We start from the raw sequence: 13,850 nt of genomic DNA, 5'->3' as shown, positions 1-13,850 counted from the left end.
TTCCTTTTCGAATGCCTCACTCTGCATTTTAGAAAGGCGTACATTTTCCGAAAAAAGGTAGCAATTTGCGTTCAGCGTGCATGTAATAAAAGAGTGAGTGGTTAGCATTGCAGGAAATTTGATAAGAGAGTGGTGATACCAATTTTATTTTTAGTTAAAGAAAGGAACATCTATTACTGGTTTCACGCGCTACAAATGCGTTGTGGCCAAAGGGAGACGGCCTAATGGAAAGCCAAGGAGTGTTTTTGTTTTCAAACTGGGTTTTTTTTTAAACATACGAAAATAAAAACAGGCAAGCGCTTCCCTCCCACGACCTAGTTCTTAGAAACAAAACGAGACAGTGACGTGGCATGTTTACTGTCAAAGAGCATAATTTCGACTGAGATATTGTCGAAAATCTTTCTGTGCCAGAATAGGCAACGTGCTCAAATGCATTGCGACAGATTCACATGAACCGCACACCAGAGTAGAATAAAATAAAATAAAGATTTATTACCTAGTGGCTCCAAAGATACTTTGGCCCACGTGAAAGCACATTACGTCGGACACATATTGCGGGCGCCTCACAAAATAATAAAGAAATGAAAGCAAGGAAATCGCGTTAAGAACACAATCACGTGTACCACCATACACCAGAAACTCAACAGCAATCGTTCAAATAGAACTACATGACTGAAAATGTACACAGCATTATGCAAAACCATTAACGGATGGCTCCTTCAAAACATCGAATCATTCGTTTCTTGTAATCGCGTTATTGGACAAGGTAATCTAACGCCAAGATGTAATGTTCGAATACAAATCTAATGTACATACGTAGCATCGCATGTAATTATAGAAGGAAATGATGGTACTAAAATCTGTTTTCAATAAAAAAATAAAACCTCGAATATTGATTAAATGCGCCCCACATGCACAGCGCTCTATGGGAGACAACCTAGTGGAAGTTCCGGCACACCTGCTATTTTGTTTTTTCTCAAGCCACACAGAAATGCAGGCGTAGCTATAGAAAGAATACCAATAATGTCGACATTAGCTTCCATCCAACCGTTCCTTCCTGGGTGGCTTCCGGCTGGACGCCTGAATCGCATCAAGTATATTAAGAGTCGTGAATCCCAGCCCTCTGAAGACTCGTCCAAGCTATTCTTATTGAGCCATCAAGATTCTCGAGTTCTATCGTCAATGAAGAACCAAGAGCTGTTCGAAATTCCGATTCTCCTTTTGTCGAGACTTCTTCGAGGTAGAAGCAGACAGGGTGCATGCACACACACACACACACACACACAAAAAGAAAAGCAAAACATCGAATGTCAAGCATTTTCTAGCCGTCTGTTTCGCAGAAGACAAAAAATGAACGTTTGCTCTGGCGTCTACCGTTCGCGCGATGAGAACGCCAGAGCTGCCTCGCAGCCTCTACATTCGCAAGATGCTCACAGCAGGAAGGCTTCCCAGGGATTTATCACTGAAACGCCCTTCCACTTCACTTGGCCGAATACCTCCTTGACGGAATAGACTTTACGCCATAGAGGCTGCGTGGCATGCACGAACCTATGGTTAGATACGATTTACGCCGATGTTGAAAGAAACGAGATTTGCATGCATGAGTGACTTCGGAGAGGCCCTGTCGCACGTCAAAGAATGGTTAACGCGCGACAAAGACTTTTGGCTGTTTGTTCGTATGGGTGTGATGAAAGAAAAATAACTGAGTCTCTCGGTTCACCTTATTCTTATCGATCATTTTGCTGAGCGGAAAAAAATATTGTCGGAAAAACACAGGCCACACCTGACAGGCCTCTTTATTGCTCCCGACGACCTTTATTTTTTTTTTTCGCTCGGCACCACGATCAATACGCAACACCAATTACCCCAACTGTCTACCATCCTAAACCTCATTCTTCTCCCTCGTATCAAAGTGAGGCCCTCGAATTTGGCTGTCTCGGTGCCACGGCGCAGCAATCAAAAGTTTATTGGCCAGCCGCCTGTTCCCTAAAGCGTTCCCTAAACCCCAGCTTGGTTATTCAAGACTGGGCTTCGCGCTTCCCCACTCTGTGTTTTCTGTGGTGACATTGGTGACATCGAACATTTTATTTGGCTATGCCCACAGTTTGACGCAGAAAGAAAAGCGTTGGTCGACAACCTGCAAAAAAGCGGTCTCACGCACAGGACCTTTGAAGACGTCGTTTTCCCCGGAGGGCCCGCGGCATTCAGGAAGAGAGCGCAACGCCTGCTGATAGCCTTCCTGCGAGACACGGGGCTCATCGACACCTGGTGACACATCCCTGATCTCAACTTGAAGGAGGATCAGGCGGAACAATTGCCGGCTATGTATGCCAGGCTAACCCCGCCTGCTTCAAGATCACCACCACCACCACCACCACCACCTGTTCCCTAAAGCTCCCGCACTACACGACGCCTGTGATTGAAAGAAAGCTCCTCCTCCACCACCTCAGTAGCTAGCGGCGCCGGCCAACTCGCACAGGGCTAGTCATGTACACAGTTGCGCAAATGTGTCAAAAAATGGGACGACAGGCTGGCCCCGCCGTGGTAGCAGAATCGGTAAAGCGTTGCAGGCGTAACGCTCGCGATGAGCGTTCAGCTCTCACCTGCGGCACGTTATATTTTCGTTCACTTTCATTACTATTGACCTTAGTATTGCTACATTTAGAATAAAACAAATAATTACCGCTCTCCTTTTGGTTGCTTACTTCTTATGGTTGTGACAAGCAAACAATCGTGCCCCTTGGGTGCCTCTATTATTCTCGGGCAGGGGTTATAAAAAAGGCGCTTTATAACTGGTTTCAGCATTACGAGTGGCACCGCCACCGCGGTGACGCGCGTTAATAGCTAGAACCTAACTGCCAACGTCGAGTCCCAAAAGGAAGCTCCGGTCTACGCGTACGCAAGGACCGTACGACTCGCTTTAATTCGCTTTGCTCGAACGAAAAAATACTGCGCGGCACCGATGCGTGCATCGTTGATGCTAAACAAAGGTGCGCATACTGCAGGCTTGTTACGATCCTATACTATAACTACAATACTTAAACGTATAGTAATTAGTTGACGTAAACGTTCTGGACAAACTCGACTTCTCGTTCGAGCGCTCTAATAGCTAAAGAGAGCAACGTAAGATAACAACTAAGCTTTACTCTTACGAGCGATTATGAAGCCAAATTAGCATTATTACAACGCCGAATCTGACAGTTCAGCTTGAAAGTGGTCCTTACGCGAGTTTCAGCATTACCAGAATCTTTTGAAGCGACCAGTCGAATGCGCAGACGTGGCGGAAACGCTGAGACGGATTTTACAATTTCGCCGCACGCCGAAGCAGCAGCAGCCTGTGCGGAATAGGCTCTCAATAGGCTGAATTTAACAGCGCTCGTCTACAGAGAATGCGATTCATCAACTCCCACTTTCATATGCAAGCCGTTACATTTCGGTCAGTGTTCCAAAAGTGCCTCACGCACCTCGTATGCACGCAGTTCTATCTACCCCTTCAGAGCACCTCCATTTATCAGCCCAGCACGCCTAAATTCAACCTCCGGTTTCCTGGATTGCTTACGCCAGCACAAGCTATACACAATGGGCGGCACACTGTGCCTATTCATTGCCGTGAGTCATCGTCCCTCTGCACGCTACGTGCGGAAAATGTTCCAGCCATTGTTCTAAGCTCGCGAAATGTATGCATCGGCAGAAGAGTTAGCTAATTGTTGTGCCTTAAACGCGTAGCCGCAGCTGATCAGTGCCGAACAACTTTCATGCGTCTCCATACTGCTGTGAGCGTGATCATGAAATTGATGTTCTATCCTCGGTTAGCTGCCGAGTTCAGCGTAAGCAGCGACAAAAAAAATGGGAGGTTAATAATGTAAGTGGAAGGCGGGATGGTTTACGCGCGAACTCAGAGCGCATTCTGCCAATCAGATGGTCCACATGTTCAGACTTTGTCATTGCGGAGAGTCCTACTCACGGTTATGTATTGGGAAATTAACCCTCCCCTCTTGATTTCATTTGGTTAAGCTAATGAATTTATGGTGGCACGGGTAAATGCATGTGTGTGTGTGTGTGTGTGTGTGTGTGTGTGTGTGTGTGTGTGTGTGTGTGTGTGTGTGTGTGTGTGTGTGTGTGTGTGTGTGTGTGTGTGTGTGTGTGTGTGTGTGTGTGTGTGTGTGTGTGTGTGTGTGTGTGTGTGTGTACGTGCGTACGTGCGTGCGTGTCAAACACCATGCGTTTATCAACTGAAACCTCTCTGAACAGCTCAGAACTCAAAACTTCGCAGTTTGTATAGCGGAACTACACACGTAACGGATCGAGACGTCACGCACGCTGATATTCTCACCTTGCAGCCTTTTCTGTACAAGAAAATACATGCATACTTGAGAATGTACAGGCAGATAAAGCTTCGAGCGAGAACCCGGATAAGACAGTCAGTGCACATTTTCTGCATTGGCCCGCACTAAGTTTTCGTTACGTTATCTTGCACTCGGCTTCCCAGGACGTGAGGAGTCAAAAGCAGAAACACTGTCCCAGGTGGTGCTTTAGGAACTTATAGCGGACTCGGCCCCTATAGGGCCCTTTATAGCCCTTCGGGGAAATCCTAGCGCTCTCCTTTGGCAGTTATAACAATTATCCCGCAGAACGGGGGAGCCAGCGGTTCCGGGAAAACGCGTCGATTCATTGCCTCATATTTCGGAGAGGCCAAAGATCGACATCCGAAACTGGGCGTATTGTACTGGTGCTACGAGGGGAAAGGGTTCTGAGAAAGTGCGACGGGAATACGTCGCCTTAGACATTAGAATCCGCAGGCAGAAGGAACCACGCCATCACCCACTGAACCACCCTGACCCTTTGCTCGGCTCGTCTAGTAAAAGAGAAGGCGTCGCAGTGCGTTGCCGTTATCGTCATGCTGCTGCTGTCATCGCACGAACCCTCCACCTCACATGCGTTATTGCTCGCCTTACACAAACACGTTGGGCCATCAAGTAGAGCTTCGCAGAACCTCGAACGATTCTGGACAGCCAGCTAACTACCTGCACCATGCTTCGCATAACACCGATGCCAGTAGTGCGTGGGTTCTGCAAAATTTGTATCCACTCTTATTCACAGGACATTAGAGTCTACACGCGCTCCCACACGCATGCCCATATTTACCTTAGGCTTAACCAGTAATCGGGCACACGGTGCATTTCGCTGTAATGCATATAGTATACGTAATTGTTAGAATGACGCGCAGAAAGACGTGGGTTGAGCGCGCGTGCTCTGAATCACTTGAGCCTAGCATCTGGGATGTTCCTGGCTACTACCTGGTGGCATAAGATGGATGTTTATTTGTCTCTCAGTGCAAGATATGTTCCGGAGATGGCTGTTACAGGCGAATGCCCGCAAGGTATGTGCACGGAGTGCAATCAACGTTTTCATGCGACGCTTCGCGGACCGCGTGAGCGACGAGCCGAAAGGAGTGCAGCCCAAATGCATGCTCTTAACGTGTCCAAGCGTGTAAGAATCTTAACGTGTCCAAGCAAACATCGCTGGCCCTATCTGGCACTAAGAGCTCCCAGTCGGTACGTTCTTAACGTGCACTCCGGCCGCTGATGATGTGGGTGCCATTAGCTTTCCTATATGCAGCGTTCATGGTCTAACACTGTGTACAACCCCCCAACCCCTCTACCGCCCATTCCACATTCCCCCCCCCTCCAATGCTCTGCTGCCAGGTATGGAATGCACGTCTCTAGATGAGTGCCAAGGAGAGACCAAAGATAAAATAAAACACGCATTGCATACCAGGCGCGACATTATGTGATTTCAGTAGGACGTACTAAAAGGCATGCCATCGCTAAACCATGAGAAGACACTTTTGTTAAACGGACAGCTAAAGCTTCAAGAAATGACTAAGCATACCTTTATGCTAAGCAGATAAATAAAGTGCCCCATACGCTAGCTTATACTACATCATTTTTTCATTTAATTAGCAAAGTTATTACGTAGGTCCCAGAGCTTCCGCCATCCTCTGCGCTTCGTCTCCCTCCCGACAAATGAATAGGTTGTCGGCGCAGCTATTCCCTAGGCGACACCTAAGAAATCATAAGTACACTTTAGCATATTCTCGTGCTACGCGCTAAAGCTGATTTCGGTATCTGTAAATGCAGGTAAAAAGAAAGGAAACCGTTTCAAGACTTAGGAAGAAGGCGCACGTTGGGCCCGACCATATATTATCATCCAGTAGTATATACGCGAGGCAAACCGGCCGAACGTCACAGCTCGGAAGGCAACCATTATGTTTGGTTCGAGTGAATTGCGAGTGACTTTCAGAAGTGCCAGTGGGATTGCTCAGTGTGCAGAGAAGACCAAGCGTATGTTCTTCGATTGGCTGACACCTTCGAAGACAATTCAGTGACGGCATGAATATGCAACGGTGCTTTATGGGTCAGCGCTAACTCTACTGACATGCAGTTATGTTCGCCGATGAGTTCGTCTCATTTCATCACCGCTCTCCATGTGTCGCATTGTTGTCGCGAGCCGGTCACCATTTGCATTCTTGAGGTTTTCCCACTGGCTGCATTCAGGCAAAGTTAAGCATTAATAATCGTATTAATATTACTTAGGACATTTCGAGTCCACAGGGCAAGTTCTATCGAAATGTCATGATTATTTTGTTACCACCTTTCAGAAAAACGTCAGCTAAGTACACTAGGTAATCATTCGTGCCCTATTGATCGCCTTGTCAGTAATCATCTCAACAGTAATCTCATGCGTACCATCCAGGGATGGCCTCCGTTAAGTTGCCCAGAGAGGCCAGCGTTCAACGTTCGGCTGGCCGTGTCTACCGGCGCTAAGTTCATCTAAAGCTTTAACTTAAGCGCCGAGGTCTTGAGAGCTCATTTTACGCCACGCAGCCGTAATCTCAATGTGTGACTAATAGGCTGAACGGTCTCCCACAGCCCTAATGATACGCAGACTTTTTTTTTGGATTCTGTTTTCAATGAGATGGTGCCTCTAGACTGCACCGCGGCCACACAAACTGGCAAGTGCTCGTCAGCAGACAAACAAATGCAAATATTTTGTGCAAATAAAAATGACGTCCTTCGTTGGTGTCACGCTCCAATGGAAGCCCTCGCAAGGACACTTTGAAACCAATCACTCAATCGAAACAAGAATACATAGACTTTGTATTGGCACATATTACACAAAGTGCTTCCTATAAACATACGAAAAACTAACAGCGCTGTTTGCTCTTGTGAAGAGGCTGTAGAGAAAAGACAGTGCTGTGAAAATTACTATATTAAGAGCATTCCGCGATGGCACATGTTCGGAAAGGAGTCCAGCATCATTGGGTAATATGTAATCTTAAGTACAGAAGCATCAGATAAATTGCAACATTGCAACAGGCACATTCAGAACTTTGTTTAAAATATATAATATGTAAAAGCTACGAAATTTCATTATTAGATACCTTTGATTCTATGAAAATGTTGACTTTTTACAGGTAAATGATTTATTAAGTATTCGCATATAATCGTTCCTTCGTTTGTTATTTCTGTTACAAGTAGAAGGTAGCATTGACATAATCGGTCCAACAAGTCGCCTTAGACATACTGTAACATACTACGTGGTGCCCCATTTGCACACTATCTTTCCCTGTAAACTGTCCGATTGTTGTCAACTTAGGCCTTACGTTACCTAAGGTCTCAGATGTAGCATTACTTTAGGAAAATTATTATTTCGGGCCTAATGAGATTATGTAGGGCCGCTAATGCAGCATGGGAATGCAGCAGTTAACAAAACATGAGGCACCGCTTTGCTGATAATATGCGGATATCACAGAACCTAAGCTAATCAACATCACTCTGAGGATTCCAACGCGGCACTCCTTCAAAAGAAGCTGTGCTGGTGCGCGGTAATATCCATTATAACTAGCCATTCTTGGCTCCCAATGTACTTGAGCGTAAGTATCTCGCGTGGTAAACCCGAATCCAGTCAGCACGTTGTCACCAAGCCGTACGAAGTACACATGCTCTGTCGGGATACTTCGTCACTTCGAAACACGTCCGGTAGACTGATCCACGAATGACGTAGCACGCGACAACAATAAAAGATGCAAGCACGCATGAAATGTTTCTATGATATTAATGAGATACAAGTACAAAAAAAAAGCGCAGACGCGCAAGCATGCGCATATCCAACACGTACAAAACACGCGAGCATGGACACACTTGTCTTGAATGCGCACATTGGATAGAGCTGTCATGTGATATTTAAACTCGGATCAGCAGACAATCACAAGCGTCTTAGTTTAGAAACGCAGTTTTCCTTTCTTCCTTTCTTTCTTTCTTTCTTTCTTTCTTTCTTTCTTTCTTTCTTTCTTTCTTTCTTTCTTTCTTTCTTTCTTTCTTTCTTTCTTTCTTTCTTTCTTTCTTTCTTTCTTTCTTTCTTGTGCGCGCCGCGGTAGAACTTCATGCAAAGAAAAGAAAAATAAACAAGCTAGCTATAACTCACAGACTGAAGTCGTTGGCGCTGAGAAACTCACTTTGCACGACTACTCCCGGGTGACAGTTGAGGAGTGGGACCGAGTTTCTTGTGGTGCGCGCAGTAGCCTTGTCCCGTTGTCATCATGCTAAAAGGAAACAAAACAACAGAGAAACGTAAACGTATCTTCACGGTAGACGCACCTTCACTCGAGCCGGAGTGAGCCTAAAGGCTTCGAGCGAAAAGAAAAGTTCATGCTGGCCATCCAACGAAGCAAGACATATAGGAGAGCGCCAAGAAATGGTAGTGAGGGAAAAAAAATTACAAACAAGATTCCCACACAAGCACCTTCAACGAAAAGGAAAGCACCATTGCTCGAGGCTTAGCAACCGCCGCAGAGGGAAGGTTAGCGATGGCAAACGCTCTTGGATTCTACGTGTACGCAAGGATTAGTTTGTCTTCGTGTTCTCGAGAAATTTGCGTCTCACGTTCGCCAGTGTTGATGCGAGGGGCTTTCGCGCTCTGGTAATAACGTTTCCGGCCGAACGTCGAGAGTCCACTGCCGAGGACGTCTGACAGGATAAACGGGCTACACGCCGGCACTCAGGAAGGAGACACTCGGCAAACACAGTCCACCTGAGACGTAGTCTTCCAGGAACACCAAAGAAAAGGAAGCTAGAATTGCTACGCCCACTGTGCGAGAACATTTGCAACGCACGCACAAACACGCAGGCGTCTGTATCCCATGCGTGCTTTTTCTCATCATGCAAGACGGTTTTAAAAAAATTGTTGGAGTGAAAACGATGTCCTGAAAGTGAAGGCGGACTGCCCACATCTTAGGAGGGACACGATAAGACATGAACATATGGTGAAGGAAAAAAAAAACACTTTCCTTACACTCTCTGACTTCAACCTGGACTATCTTTCAGTAGAAATACTGGTCGACGTTACTGGTATTATTGGTTTTTGGACGAAGGCTAAACGTCCTGGCAAATTTTATTGGAGATAACGTCTTCGCTGCTCTGCCGAAGATAAGACTTTCGTCAGGAAAATAGGCTCATTAAAAAAATAAAAGCTCTAAGACTTACATAAGCAGAGCCAAAACACTTCATGTGTCAGCGGAAACCAACGCACAAGGCTGTATTTCAGAGGTGATGTAGGGGAAATGGCTAGCTTCGCTCTGCTGGCAAGAAGATACGGAACATTGGTGCAATGCATTGTGCGATGATCCTTGTATCGATGAACATTGTGTCGATGATCATTGTGCCGATGATCATTGTGCCGATGATCATTGTGCCGATGATCATTGATCCTACTTTGGATTAATGCAGCGTGTACTGAGAGTTACTACGGTCATTCGTCACACTAATACCCACAACGTTTTTCGTTTCTTGCGCGTTCGCTGCGTAGCAGAGATGTCGTGCTTTGCAGGTGTAACTCAAGGTCGATAGGAATGTTTAATACAATGTCTGTAGCATCTAAACTAAGAACTCGGTAGATGTGTCACATTACCGTGTATACTAATTGAGGATTAGTTTTTCTTTAGTGGCATTGGTCGTTATCACTTTTGCATAAGTGGCCACTACCACCACCCATACACCTTCTACGAAGCGTGGCCAATGAACACGGTGCGCGGTGCTTGTAGTTACCGCTCAACGGAAAGCTATCGCAATAATCATTGTCAAACCCCGCATATAACGTGTAAAAGCCATTACCCAGCTGTGCACAGATATCACGATGACCAAATTAACCGTTGACTAAATTCATGGCGACAATGTTACACGTTGCACTGTCGCCCGACGCGCCGGTCTTTGTTCAACACCTTCATAAAGCGCACAGTATACACGAAGGATCCCTGGCTATTTCTAGGCCGATACGACAGCACAGACAGCGACAGATGTACAAGCCGGAGCAGTCGTGGTAATGACCCACGTAAATTAAGCGTATTGCGCTGCTCTTCAGGGCGACAGCCTTCGCGTATGCCTTGTATCTATAGTATCAGCGCACAGTGCGAGTGAGAGAGGACCAAGACCGAAGGTCGAAGCTCAGTCAAACTCTGGGTGAGTCGACAGAGCCGCATCACGTGAGTTGGCACTCCGAACCTTCGTCAGAAGTCCTGCATATGCCTGTCTTTTTTCGTCTTCTTTTTTCCGCGCCACGTCAGATCATGCTCCCTAAAATGACACCTTTTATAAAATAGACATGGCACGGTGCTATAAGTATGGCGTGGAGAATTATGATATGGCACAAGGGTTGAAATCAGGGCCAGTTGGTACATAGTTGAAAGAAAAAGAAGCAGTCACAAAACACAAAGGACAAAAAGAGAAGTTCACACCACAACGGCTGGACAGTCGTTGTGGTGTGAACTTCCCTTCTTGTCCTTTGTCTTTTTGACTGTTTTTTTTTCTTTCAGCTACGATGTGGCCTTTACGATGCGGCAATCTTAAAGTATAACTCAGCCTATCAGTGGAAACCTGTAATTCATTACTTATTGTGTGAATTGTAGAAGTTCGTTTGCTTAGTGGGAATTCTGGCACAGGTAAAGGCTGTGTTCACCCGCATTTGCATGTTTTACTCTATTCAGATTTTGTTGTTACATATGAAATATTGCGGCACAATATATATATATATATATATATATATATATATATATATATATATATATATATATATATAAAGAGATGCTGTTTTTAATGAAAAGCTGGATACGTTTGCCTGACTGATGACCTGACGTGCTACTTCATGTGTTGGTTAAAAATACGCTTTACAATGTGACAACATAAAAGCGAACAAACAGCCCATACAGTTACCGACATGTACAAACAATAATCAAGTTCATAAACTCTCCTTAAGGCCTGTGTTTTCAAAAAGAAATATTAAAAACACTTTGTTCACGTAATGGTTAAGCATTGTTTCTCCATGGACCGAGAATGTCCCAAAGGTTGAAGCTGTATTAATGCATCCTTAGACTCGGATGCAGCGCTTTCAGTTCGTTACCTGGACGCCCATACGAGCTTTTGCTGACGAGCCTGTCAATGCCGCACTTTCACGAAGTTGCTTGCCTGCTCGTAGAGTCGTTAACAGCGACGCCTTTCCTCGCTCCTTCAACATTAAAGCATGTGTTGTCGCGACCGCGGAGTTGTATTCTTTATTTAAATTTATTTTTATTTTATTTCATGCTGCGAGCATACATTCCAAAACAGTAGTTGCTGTTTGACGAAAAAGTGACGAAAAAAAATAATCTCCACCTGCTAGTCCCTCAGGACCTGAATAAAAGTTCATTGTCTGTCTGTCTGTCTGTCGTATCCAAAAAAAAGTTGCTCACATTTAATAATCTACGAAGCATTCGATTCTTATTTCTACTATTCAATAAGAAAACACACGCATACAATGGGCAGAGAGGGAAATAGGGAAGGAGCAGACTGGCAACTGCCACCGTTAGAGGCACGACGCCTGCCTATTCTTTATGAAGGAGGGGATAGGAAAGTGAGTTGAAGAAAGGCAGAAAGGAAACAAAGAGGCAAATAACATCAGGACAACAGGCCACAAATACACATAAAAATTTCAAAACAACATAATGCAAAAGAGAATGTCTGTACATTCATGCACAACAAGGTTACTACTAGAAGAAATGGTAAATTCTGAATATACAAATTTACACTCGTAACTGACATATTAAATTAGAAAATGCATTTACGTTAGTAAAAAAATATTTTAAATTCCTAAAATATATGTAGCGTAAAGGCACTGGAAAAGACTCCTCGCCAAATTACCAAGTTAAGCTCTCTTTGAGAATTAAAAGCAACGGCTACATAATCAAGCACGCCGTTGCTGTACGGGATAGGCGAAGGTAGGTGCCGGTGGATTTTTTTTCTAACGCCGTCAAGCCAACACTCACTTGAAGTCTTCTATCTTCATTAAATGCAAGACCGCTTCGGTTTATTAGACCAAAAAGCCGCGTCGCCAAAGGCGAAACCCCACAGCCACGCGCTGACCACTCGCAATTCATGGAAGCAAAGCTATTCCGCCGTCACTGGAGTGACGCAAGGAACGGCAGGTAGGCTTTCGGGTGCGCGAAGCTATTTGCATATGCAAATCGAGCTCCATGTTACGTTCCATAGAGTCCTTCGGTGGCGCGGGAGAAGTATAAACGACAACGAGCGATACGCCGCTGAGTGTTAGGCACGAAAGCTCGCATCCCAGCTGAGTGGTGCCTGCGCGAGACAGCAAGGTCGAGGCACTGGTCAGCTTCCTGCGAGCTTGACCACACGTACGGGGCCTCAATTCAAGTATACTCGGAGTAAGAGAGCGCCCTTCCACAGTGCCTTCCAATTACCGAAACTAGCAGAGCTATAATGGTCACGGATGAGGTCGACGAAGTCCCCCTAACACGTGGCCGAGACTGTCAAGTCAGAAGAGAGAGAGAGAGAGAGGATAAGCGGGGAAAGGACATGCATGTTAACCAGAAAAAAAAAAGAGTGTCTGGTTTGCTCGCGGCGAATGCCCGAAGGCGCGCCGATGGGCTTCCCGCAGTCAAAGGCACCAACACGAGTGTTCATAGCACTAACACGCTTTCGTTCGTCCCGTTCTGTGCGACGCCCTCGCCCAACTTATGCAAATTACGTCCTGACGAATAGCCGGTAGCATTCTTTTTATGCGATCCCCTTCGGATATTACTGATCTCCAGAGCAAGAAGGAAATGCCAGAACAAAAACGCTTGTGCGGGTAGTACGTGTTGCTGTGCTAGTCGGCCCATACTGAAGGGTTGCAACATTATAGCGCTCACCTTGTCCCCTCGTCATTCGTGTTATCGCTTTGCGCAACGGGTCATAAATCCTAAGGTCTGAAACTGTTCACAATACTTATATATGTCGTGCTGGGTTACCAGTCACAGTGATCGCTTTGAGGAGTAACGCTATCAGCCTCATGCAGGAAGCTAGCGTAACATAGAGTAATGATTTCTAGTCTAATAGACTTGAAATACGAGAAAACTACGCCGGTTGCTGATCTAAATATCTTATAACGATTGGCGCTTTGATGTGTCGGGGTGGCATTGGGGTTGGCCGTTCACGAGCATGCACTTTTATGTTTTAATTCCCACGTCATGCGATCCAAAAGTTAGAATGTTTTCCAATTCACGCTGGCAGTTCACATGCCGTGGTTCCCTTCTTCAGGTGAAAACCGATGCAGCAAAATTGCTCACAATACGTAAACACGCCGCGAGTGATCATGTACACCGGTGCGCAAAAGTGTACGGACCATAGGGCCGTCGAAAAAAAAACGGGATTTCTTCGTGATTAACGCACATAAACGGAAACTGACGATACCACTAGAAAATTCCTGATGCCAAGTTTGGATTGCAGTCTTTCATTTCAAGTTACAATGAGAGACAG

The sequence above is a fragment of the Dermacentor variabilis genome, chromosome 10 (genome assembly GCF_050947875.1).
Source record: "Dermacentor variabilis isolate Ectoservices chromosome 10, ASM5094787v1, whole genome shotgun sequence".
NCBI lineage: Eukaryota > Metazoa > Arthropoda > Arachnida > Ixodida > Ixodidae > Dermacentor > Dermacentor variabilis.
Note: the sequence above shows the minus strand (reverse complement) of the source record.